General features: G+C 42.6%; 1 protein-coding gene across 1 annotated transcript in view; it reads left to right on the forward strand.

The window, feature by feature from the left end:
* Positions 1 to 12,434, forward strand: part of rsrc1 (arginine/serine-rich coiled-coil 1) — a 176,265-nt gene that overhangs the window by 144,647 nt on the left and 19,184 nt on the right. The gene's annotated exons all lie outside the window — the stretch shown is intronic.

Below are 12,434 nucleotides of genomic sequence, written 5' to 3' on the forward strand. Positions count from 1 at the left end.
TAGAGTACGGGCTGAGCTCTGCGCAATAGAATTCTACTCCGATGCGTTCTGTCTACAACAAAATCTCTTGCATAGTTTGTTTTGTTTCGGTATGTTGCGTTGAAAGTGGCTAATATTGCGTTGATTCTATCACTATTGCCACAGTAAAGGGAAACATTGATAGTGTTAACTAACTGGGAGAAAACTAGAAAGTTAAAGTTCAATCTAGTGCTTCTCTCCATGGGCTGATATTTCTTCTGCGCTCTACGGGGCAGTCCCTGGGGAAGTGTGTGGCACCGCCCGCGCATGCGCACAGTTTAGAGGGAACATTGCCCATAATGCTCTGTGTAACATCAATACATACTGGGTTTGTGTAGCTGAGTGGTGGTGACAGACGGATGGGAAAGCAGACAGACGCGCTGGCGTACAGGCAGAAAGACAGACAAGGCTGACCAGTGAGCAATTGGCCAACTTCTTCAGTCTATACTTACAGTGCCTTCAGAAAGTATTCACACCCCTTGACTTTTTCCACATTTTGTTGTTACAAAGTGGGATTAAAATAGATTTTCATTGTAATTTTTTGGTCAACGAGCTACAAAAAATAGTCTGTCAAAGTGGAAGAAAAATTCTAACATTTGTAAAAAAAAAAAATCATGAACAGTTTTACACTAATATATCTTGATTAGGAAAGTATTCAACCCCAGTACGTTACAATCACCTTTGGCAGCAATTACAGCTGTGAGTCTTTCCAGGTAAATCTATAAGAGCTTTCCACACCTGTATTGTGCAACATTTGCCCATTATTCTTTTCAAAATTCTTCAAGCCCTGTCAAATTGGTTGTTGATACTTGCTAGACGACCATTTTCAGGTCTTGCCTTATATTTTCAAGCAGATTTAAGTCAAAACTGTAACTCGGCCACTCAGGAACAGTCACTGTCTTCTTGGTAAGCAACTCCAGTGTAGATTTGGCCTTGTGTTTTAGGTTATTGACCTGCTGAAAGGTGAATTCATCTTCCAGTGTCTGGTGGAAAGCAAACTGAACCAGGTTTTCCTCTAGGAAAACACCATGCTACCATGTTGTGCTGTCTTGTCTCTCTCTTTATGTAGTGTTGTGGTGTCTGTCTTGTTGTGATGTGTGTGTTGTCCTACTGTATGTTTTTAATTTTAATCCCAGCCCCCGTCCCTGCAGGAGGCCTTTTGCCTTTTGGTAAGCCGTCATTGTAAATAAGAATTTGTTCTTAACTGACTTGCCTAATTAAATAAAGGTTTAATAAAATAAATACAAAATCACCCTCGAGTGAACACGCTTTTTTTTATATATATATATATATTTTTTTAGATCTGTTCAGATCAGAGTGTGGGTGCACATTTGTTGATATTCTTTGCTAGTTAGCGAGTTATTAGCCCAGTTATAGATAAGTATAGTACAGCAATGGGTAGATACTGCTTCCTACAAGAGCACAAAATGTGTAGGCTACATTTCAAGTAGTCTTTGAAAAACCAGTCAGGTATTAAGCTTATGTCTATTTTGAGACTGGCTTGAATATGCAAATAAGCCAATAGGCAGAGGGGTAGCCTACAGTGTCTAATTCTCTGTATGGTAATAATAATACATTTTATTTTTTAAAGTAGTTTCTTGCATCATACAACACAATACAATGCAATTTACACTCATCTATTTGGCCCATGGTGTTACAGACCAAGTATAAAATCATGAATTAATGTCAAGCCCTTCATAATGTAAAAACATGTTTAAATGTCTAATGTAATGTAGGCCTGCATTAAACACCTCATATAGGCTACTGGAGGATATATCATAGAAATCAAAAGCTATTTCCATTTGAAAATGTTATGGGATTTGCTCCTTTGGTTTTGTTGGTAGGCTTACATTATGCTCAAATAGCCACACAAGCCTTTTGTGTACTGTCTAAAACTGTAAGGGTACAACTTCAGTGATCACTATAAATGCGCTGGGAGTTGCACAAAATCTGCACAAAATTTGCAATAAATTCTCACAAAGTTCTAGTTTCCGCTCACTAGACCAAACATTTGCTCAGTGCCCCCAAAGAATTTGAGGGAACATTGCCCATAACATGATGCAACCACCACTATGCTTGAAAATATGGAGAGTGGGAATGAGTAATATGTTTGGGGCAAATCCAATACAACACTTTGTATTCAGGACAAAAAGTTAATTGCTTTGCCAAATTTTTTCCAGCAATACTTTAGTGCCTTGTTGCAAATAAGATGCATTTAAAATAAATATTTGTAGTCTGTACAGGCTTCCTTCTTCTCACTCTGTCAATTAGGTTAGTAATTGTGGAGTAACTACAATGTTGTTGATCCATCCTCAGTTTTCTCCTATCACAGACATTAAACTGTGTAACTATTTTAAAATCACAATTGGCCTCATGGTGAAGCCCTGAGCGGTTACCTTGAACGGTTTCCTGAACTTATTTAGGCTTGCCATAACAAAGGGTTTGAATACTTATTGACTCAAGACAAAAAAATCAAAAAACTAAATTCAACTTTGACTTAATGGAGTATTGTGTGTAGGCCAGTAACATAACATCTCAATTGAATCCATTTTAGATTCAGGCTGTAACACAACAAAATGTGTGAATACTTTCTGAATGCACTATAACTAACTATATGAAGGCTACAAATGAGATTTGCCATACATTTGTGATCGGAACCTGTTACTTAAAACAACCTAAACTCAGAGATTGTTGATGTTTACATTGGACATGGTTAAACACTCCAGCTCCCCCTTTTCACAGCATATAGCACGAGCTGTTGTGACAGCTGAAATATACATACAATAACATACATTAGTAGATATTGATAGTAGAATTGTGCTAGGTTGCACAGGCAGTGCATTTGTCATTTCAGCCTGTACCTCTCTCCTCGATTCCTCCCCTTCTTACACACAGAGTGTGTACAAAATGGCACCCTATTCCCTATGTAGTGCACTGCTGCAACGGGGTCCACGGTCAAATCTCATTATATATACTGTGTATATACAGTACCAGTCAAAAGTTTGGACACACCTACTCATTCCAGGGTTTTTCTTTATTTTGACTATTTTCTACATTGTAGAATAATAGTGAAGACATCAAAACGATGAAATAACACATATGGAATCATGTAGTAACCCAAAAAGTGTTAAACAAATAACAATGTATTTTATATTTGATATTCTTCAAAGTAGCCACCCTTTGTCTTGATGACAGCTTTGCACAGTCTAGGCATTCTCTCAACCAGCTTCATGAGATAGTCACCTGGAATGCATTTCAATTAACAGGTGTGCCTTGTTAAAAGCTAATTTGTGGAATTTCTGTCCTTAATGTGTTTGAGCCAATCAGTTGTGTTGTGACAAAGTACGGGTGGTATACAGAAGGTAGCCCTATTTGGTAAAAGACCAAGTCCATATTATGGCAAGAACAGCTTAAATAAGCAAGGAGAAACGACAGTCCATCAATACTTTTAAGACATGAAGGTCAGTCAATAGGGAACATTTCTTCAATCTTTGAAAGTTTCTTCAAGTGCAGTTGCAAAAACTTATCAAGCACTATGATGAAACTGGCTATCATGAGGACTGCCACAGGAAAGGAAGACCCAGAGTTACCTCTGCTGCAGAGGATAAGTTCATTACAGTTAACTGCACCTCAGATTGCAGCCCAAATAAATGCTTCACAGAGTTCAAGTAACAGACACATCTCAACATCAACTGTTCAGAAGAGACTGCGTGAATCAGTCCTTCATGGTCAAATTGCTGCAAAGAAACCACTACTAAAGGACACCAATAATAAGAAGAGACTTGCTTGGGTGAAGAAACACGAGCAATGGACATTAGACCGGTGGAAATCTGTCCTTTGGTCTGTTGAGTCCAAATTTGAGATTTTTGGTTCTAACAGTCTTTGTGAGATGCAGAGTAGGTGAACGGATTATCTATGCATCTGTGGTTCCCACCATGAAGCTTAGAGGAGGAGGTGTGATGGTGTGGGGGTGGTTTGCTGGTGACACTGTCAGTAATTTATTTAGAATTCAAGGCACACTTAACCAGTATGGCTACCACAGAATTCTGCAGCGATACGCCATCCCATCTGGCTTTGTTTTTAAACAGGACAATGACCCAAAACACACCTCCAGGCTGTTTAAAGGCTATTTGACGAAAAGAAGAGTGATGGAGTGCTGCATCAGATGACCTGGCCTCCACAATCACCCGGCCTCAACCCAATTGAGATGGTTTGGGATGAGTTGGACCGCAGAGTGAAGGAAAAGCAGCCAACAAGTGCTCAACCCTTCAAGACTGTTGGAAAAGCATTCCTCATGAAGCTGATTGAGAGAATGCCATGAGTGTGCAAAGCTTTGAAGAATCTAAAATATATTTTGATTTGTTTAACACTATATACACTGCTCAAAAAAATAAAGGGAACACTAAAATAACACATCCTAGATCTGAATGAATGAAATATTCTTATTAAATACTTTTTTCTTTACATAGTTGAATGTGCTGACAACAAAATCACACAAAAATTATCAATGGAAATCAAATTTATCAACCCATGGAGGTCTGGATTTGGAGTCACACTCAAAATTAAAGTGGAAAACCACACTACAGACTGATCCAACTTTGATGTAATGTCCTTAAAACAAGTCAAAATGAGGCTCAGTAGTGTGTGTGGCCTCCACGTGCCTGTATGACCTCCCTACAACGCCTGGGCATGCTCCTGATGAGGTGGCGGATGGTCTCCTGAGGGATCTCCTCCCAGACCTGGACTAAAGCATCCGCCAACTCCTGGACAGTCTGTGGTGCAACGTGGCGTTGGTGGATGGAGCGAGACATGATGTCCCAGATGTGCTCAATTGGATTCAGGTCTGGGGAACAGGCGGTCCATAGCATCAATGCCTTCCTCTTGCAGGAACTGCTGACACACTCCAGCCACATGAGGTCTAGCATTGTCTTGCATTAGGAGGAACCCAGGGCCAACCGCACCAGCATATGGTCTCACAAGGGGTCTGAGGATCTCATCTCGGTACCTAATGGCAGTCAGGCTACCTCTGGGGAGCACATAGAGGGCTGTGCGGCCCCCAAAGAAATGCCACCCCACACCATGACTGACCCACCGCCAAACCGGTCATGCTGGAGGATGTTGCAGGCAGCAGAACATTCTCCACGGCGTCTCCAGACTCTATCACGTCTGTCACATGTGCTCAGTGTGAACCTGCTTTCATCTGTGAAGAGCACAGGGCGCCAGTGGCGAATTTGCCAATCTTGGTGTTCTATGGCAAATGCCAAACGTCCTGCACGGTGTTGGGCTGTAAGCACAACCCCCACCTGTGGACGTCGGGCCCTCATACCACCCTCATGGAGTCTGTTTCTGACCGTTTGAGCAGACACATGCACATTTGTGGCCTGCTGGAGGTCATTTTGCAGGGCTCTGGCATTGCTCCTCCTGCTCCTCCTTGCACAAAGACGAAGGTAGCGGTCCTCCTGCTGCTGGGTTGTTGCCCTCCTACGGCCTCCTCCACGTCTCCTGATGTACTGGCCTGTCTCCTGGTAGCGCCTCCATGCTCTGGACACTACGCTGACAGACACAGCAAACCTTCTTGCCACAGCTCGCATTGATGTGCCATCCTGGATGAGCTGCACTACCTGAGCCACTTGTGTGGGTTGTAGACTCCGTCTCATGCTACCACTAGAGTGAAAGCACCGCCAGCATTCGAAAGTGACCAAAACATCAGCCAGGAAGCATAGGAACTGAGAAGTGGTCTGTGGTCACCACCTGCAGAACCACTCCTTTATTGGGGGTGTCTTGCTAATTGCCTATAATTCCCACCTGTTGTCTATTCCATTTGCACAACAGCATGTGAACTTTATTGTCAATCAGTGTTGCTTCCTAAGTGGACAGTTTGATTTCACAGAAGTATGATTGACTTGGAGTTACAATGTGTTGTTTAAGCGTTCCCTTTATTTTTTTGAGCAGTGTATATAGTAAAAATAAAGAAACTTTTTGGGTTACTAAATTATTTCATAGTTTTGATGTCTTCACTATTATTCTACAATGTAGAAAATAGTCAAAATAAAGAAAAACCTTTGAGTGGGTGTGTCCAAACTTTTGACTGGTACTGTGTGTATATATATATATATATATATATATACATATAGAATAATAGTGAAGACATCAAAACTATGAAATAATTTAGTAACCAAAAAAGTTTCAATATTTTTACTATATATATATATATGTTTGTGTACATACACACTACCGTTAAAAAGTTTGGGGTCATTTAGAAATGTCCTTGTTTTTGAAAGAAAAGCACATTTTTGTCCATTAAATTAACATCAAATTGATCAGAAATACAGAAAATGTATGTTTCATGAGATGAAATAAAAGATCCCAGAAAAGATTCAAAAAAAGACAAAAAGCATATTTCTCTAAAATGTTCTACACAAATTTGGTTACATTTACATTGTTTATTGAGCATTTCTCATTTGCCAAAATAATCCAGCCACCTGCCAGGTGTGGCATATCAAGAAGCTGATTAAACAGCATGATCATTACACAGGAGCACCTTGTACTGGGGACAATAAAAGGTCACTCTAAAATGTGCAGTTTTGTCACGTGGTCTGCGGTTGTGAGGCCGGTTGGATAATCCAGCCACCTGCCAGGTGTGGCATATCAAGAAGCTGATTAAACAGCATGATCATTACACAGGGGCACCTTGTACTGGGGACAATAAAAGGTCACTCTAAAATGTGCAGTTTTGTCACGTGGTCTGCGGTTGTGAGGCCGGTTGGACATACTGCCAAATTTTCTAAAATGACGTTTTAGGCGGCTTAATTATCTGGCAACAGCTCTGGCGGAACATTTCTGTAGTCAGCACACCATTTGCACGCTCCCTCAAAACCTGAGACATTTTGCCACAGATGTCTCAGGTTTTGAGGGAGCGTGCAAATGGTGTGCTGACTGCAGGAATGTTCCGCCAGAGCTGTTGCCAGATAATTAAGCCGCCTACAACGTCATTTTAGAAAATTTGGCAGTATGTCCAACCGGCCTCACAACCGCAGACCACGTGTAACCATGCCACCCCAGGACCTCCACATCCGGCTTCTTCACCTGCGGGATCGTCTGAGACCAGCCAACCGGACAGCTGATGAAACTGAGGAGTATTTCTGTCTGTAATAAAATAAAATAAACATTATTAGGTATATTACTAACAACAATAGATTATTTTTCATTGGCCAAGGGATCTGTGGAATAAGTTACGAGTGTGTAATAAAATACAATGTAATATTATTAATCTACAATGTATGTTCTTAACCCTGGGCTAAATGGGCCTGGGAGGCTCACAGTGATATTGGTATCCACAGTACTCTACCAATTATAAAATATTCAACTCAATACTTATTGCATTCCCAAATTATTATTTTTTATTACACATCAGTGCACTGTTAAGCTTTGCTGTAAAGTTTTCTCAGACTCATGGGAAAATGTGTGGAATTGCAGGGCATTCTTTTTAAATCTGCAACAACAAAAATATCGCTCTGCCTCATAACGAAATGTATAGAATTACAGGAAATTAGCTTGAAAACTGCTACATTTTCTTTCCTATGCGAAGAGGCGGCCTTTAAAATGTTCCTTCCCAGGGCCCGAGACTTGACTCAAGTTGTGTTCTGATTATGAGGGGTTCCCTGATTAATTTTCTATCACAGAAGGGGTCCCCGGCCCCCAAAAGTTTGAGAACCCCTGACATAGGGAATAAGGTGCCATTTGGGAAGCAGACAGCATTTCGACAGACATTTTCAAGTAAAGTCAGGAGAAATTTGCTATGGAGCAACAAAAAGTGCTAGCGGTAAAACAACAAAAAAAGGCTTCACATGGGATAATGAAATTAAGTCAGTCCTGTCCTGGTGTTGGCCTGAAATGAATGACAAAATGTCAGGGTGCAGGTGGTGATGGCTTTGTGTATGTGCGTGTTTGTGCTTCTATCCGTGTACGTGTGCGGACGTAGCTAGAATTGAATTAATTCGATTTCGCACATACCTACCTATACAATGTCTTTCAGAAACAAGGCATTTCATGGCTTTACACCACACACACATACTGAAAACTTCCAGATTGCTGAAGACGTTCAGTGTTATTATTGTCGAGTTGTGGTACATGACATGTTACTAGTGTCTTTACTTGGCTATGTGTTGCACCACATCCATTCTGGAGAGTAATTCAAGGGGTTTGGTAACAGTAACACACACACACAGAGTGGGAAACTGTGCATGACCTTTAAAGTTTGGTGACCTTTTAGCCAAATGAAAGCCCGGCCATCAGAAATTAATTAGCCCTGCAAACCTACTCTGGTCTTTCCTCCGTTGGCAGCGAGGACATAAATTAAATCGCTCTCTCTGTTTCGCCCTCATTTTTTGGTCTGTCATTTTCTCATTCTATTTTTCATTTCTCTTGCTGCTCCGTCCCCCTCCTCCCTCCCCTTCCCCCTCTCTCTCTCTCTCCCTCTCTTTCTCAGTGGAGACATTGGCAAAGTGTTGAGTAAGTGTGTGGCTCCAGGCTACGGTGCCGAGCTCCCAGTCAAGTAGGTTTCTTAAGCAGAGTTCACGCTGTAATCTCGCCTTTTTTCGAATCAATTGACTCCTTCCCCCACCCCCCAGCTCAAAGCCACTTCATTCCTCTCTCAAACTGTTCCTGTTTTATTAAGTAACGCGCTGTGCCCACATAGCGCTGCGAGGCTTTGTTTTTTTTATTCCTGGTCCTCTTTAGGAGAGCGGACCGAAATAGTCGGGTGCAAAACAGCTCATCAAAGCGCCTCCGCCAACCCAACAGCTGCTTTGGCTCTGACCACGAAGACCGAGAGCTGGCGTCACACGGTGGGCTCCGCCCACTGGCGTCCGGCACCCAGCCCAGCTTCTCAATGGCCAACTGAATGGAAGAGGTGGGCCCGGCGCTTATTAAATGCGGTGTCACCGGGGTCTCCCATGCACTCCCGCAGGAGCCCCTACAGATCAGCCCCGACAAGAACGTTACTGCTTGAACCGCTAAGAAGAACAAAATTAAACCAAACAAGATGACGAGAACAGCCACCTACACTACACTTCACAAATAGATTTACAAGTCCAACAGTAGTGGTACTAATCGAAACCGTTCTTGATTCATGTGGATGCTGTGATATGCACACTATTATTATACCGCAGTACACACTGACTGCCCCTGAGCAAAGTGGGTTTTATCAAGAGGGCATCCAGATCAATACGTAACAAAGTATTCTCAACTTGAAAGGGCTGTTATTTTTGTGTCTTGTCTGTTTAAGGGCAAATAGTAGAGTTGGAAAATGTAACTTTGGAAGAGACAGCCACTAGCTATGTACACTACATGGCCAAAAGTATGTGGACACCTGCTCGTTGAACATCTCATTCCAAATTCATGGGCATTGATATGGAGTTTGTCCCCCGTTTGCTGCTATAACGGCCTCCACTCTTCTGGGAAGGCTTTCCACTAGATGTTGGAACATTGTTGCGGGGACTTGCTTCCATTCAGCCACAAAAGCATTAGTGAGGGTTTTGCACTGATGTTGGGCGATTAGACCTGGCTCTCAGTCGGCGTTCCAATTCATCCCAAAGGTTTTTGATGGGGTTTAGGTCAGGGCTCTGTGCAGGCCGGTCAAGTTATTCCACACCGATTTCGACAAACCATTTCTGTATGGACCTTGCTTTGTGCACAGGGGCATTGTCGTTCTGAAACAGGAAATGGCCTTCCCCAAACCGTTGCCACAAAGTTGGAAGCACATAATTGTCTAGAATGTCATTATGCTGTAGTGTTAAGATTTCCCTTCACTGGAACTAAGGGGTTTAGCTCGAACCATAAAAAACAGCCCCAGACCATTAGTCCTCTTCCACCAAACTTTACAGTTGGCACTGTGCACTGGGGCGGGTAGCGTTCTCCTGGCATCCGCCAAACCCAGATTGGTCTGTCAAGACTGCCAGATGGTGAAGCATGATTCATCACTCCAGAGAACGCGTTTCCACTGCTCCAGTGTGCAATGGGGGCGAGCTTTACACGACTCCAGCCGACGCTTGGCATTGCACATGGTGATCTTAGTTTCGGCCATGGAAACCCATTTCATAAAGCTCCCGACGAACAGTTCTTGTGCTGATGTTGCTTCCAAAGACAGTTTGGAACTCGGTTGTGAGTGTTGCAACCAAGGACAGACGATTTTTGCACGATACGCGCTTCAGCACTCGGCGGTCCCATTGTGTGAGCTTGTGTGTCCTACCACTTCGTGCCTGAGCCGTTGTTGCTCCTAGACATTTCCACTTCACAATAACAGCACTTACAGTTGACCGGGGAAGCTTAGCATGGCTGAAATTTGATGAACTGACTTGTTGGAAAGGTGACATCCTATGATGGTGGTACGTTGAAAGTCACTGAGCTTTTCAGTACTGTCCATTCTACAGCCAATGTTTGTCTATGGAGATTGCATGGCTATGTGCTCGATTGTATACACCTGTCAGCAACGGGTGTGGCTGAAATAGCAGAATCCATACATTTGAAGGCGTGTCCACATACTTTTGGCCATGTAGTATATGTCTGCTTTATGTATTGCTGCCCTGCCTTTTGGTTTTAGCTATGGAGTGTGATGCTACACACTAACACCAGGATTCAGGCCAATGTGATGTGAGGGCAAGACTGACTCTGTCAGATGTAATGGCTGTGGTCGTCAAACCCAGTGCTCACACTCAAAAAAGTGAATGCATGTTTCATAATGAGAGCGATCAGATCTTTCCACAGTATTTCCCCACCACTAGCCCTCCTTGGTAAAGATTTGAAAAGGTGCAGATGAATCAGGTGTAGCATGTGTGTGGCAGAGAGAGATCAAAACCGGGGCTCATTAGACTGTTAATTCCCCTTCTTTTCACATGTGCAGTTGTTCAGAGGAGCAGGTGACAGAGGCTATAACATCATGCAGTCAATATGGAAATTAGTGTCAAATGCTTAATAACCTCAGCCATTCCCACGCACAGCCATGCCTGTTCAAAGGCATTGTGAATTGTGTGTGTGACTGCAGGATGTTATAAAGGCTAGTGTTGTTTTCCTGTGGTTTATATCTCATATGCTGATGGTATGACGGTAAGGTATTTGAGTCATATGAACCTCTGTCCCTATCATCACAAACCGCTGGCAGATTGGAAGATCATTTATTTTAATGAGAAGTTCAATAGCTTTTTAACCCATCTCATTAGGAGGAATATATACTATGGGCTTGCTCTTTTGGCATTAAAACGAAATAACTGTTTGTTTAATTATGCGGTGTGTACGATGGGTCACGGGTTGGGGTGTGTACCTATCTGTGTGTGTCTGTGTTCTGGAGTTAGATGGCGATTAAATATTCAGAGGGGTTGCTCCCCCTCTCCCCGACCCTGCTGCGGTCATTAACACATCATCACCATATAACTAGCTCTGTTGTCAATCACCAGCCCCATGCTAAAGAGGCAAATGTCTGGTCTTCATCTCTGGCCTGGCTGTAGAACAGAAAAAAGCCAAGTAACAAGGGAGTGACTGGGAAAGAAAATGGCCAAACCAACAGAGATGCCTTTTCTTTTCACCTTCTCCTGGAGAGGAGGAGAACATAGTACCCACAGGGAGAAACGGTCGTACATTTAGTGTTCTAACGTTACACCTAGCTTGAATTAAAGTGCTGGTTAGTGGCTAGCCTTGCCTGTGTCTCTGGTATTAGGCCAATCTATCTGCATTAATTTGCAATGTTTGAATTCATATTTTGTTTTAGTCAGCCGGTGTGATTCTGCCCCATTTTAATAATGTGTAATATCCTAATGTTTTCGCTAACCTACCCTTTTTATTACACCGCACGTAAAAGTGGGCGTGCATACGGGCCACATGCGCTATCACGTCTTATAATAAATTATGGGCTCCGTATTCTAATTAAAAATAATAATTAGGCAGCTGGATAACAAACTCTCCTAATCTTCATGTGCCTCAATTTGTATCTTTGGTTGTAATAAAAAAAAAAAAAAAAAAAACAGGAAATGAGAGGAAAGTGAGAGTGGGATTGGACGGACGTTGGACGCTTTAATGTAATCTGCCTGCAAATCAAATTATTTGACCTCGAAAGCCTAACAATACAAACTCCTACCGGACTGCTGTTAAATATTTAGCATGCGCCCTGTCATGAATACAAATGTAGCGCAAATTAGAATCTACAGGCGTCTGACCCCCCTATCACACCCGGGGAGCACTGGGGCTCTTGCTGCTTTAAATGTTTTAATTACCGGGCGGGCAGGAGGATCCTGCTGCAGCACTTGAAGGACAAGCAGAGATATTCAGCACCTGGTAAACATCGGTGTTCCTGTGTCGATTATCTCCCTGCATGAAGTGTAATGTGGGAGATGCGCTGATGATGAGACACGGTGAATAACGTCAAC

This window comes from Salvelinus namaycush, chromosome 34, assembly GCF_016432855.1.
Source record: "Salvelinus namaycush isolate Seneca chromosome 34, SaNama_1.0, whole genome shotgun sequence".
Lineage (NCBI taxonomy): Eukaryota > Metazoa > Chordata > Actinopteri > Salmoniformes > Salmonidae > Salvelinus > Salvelinus namaycush.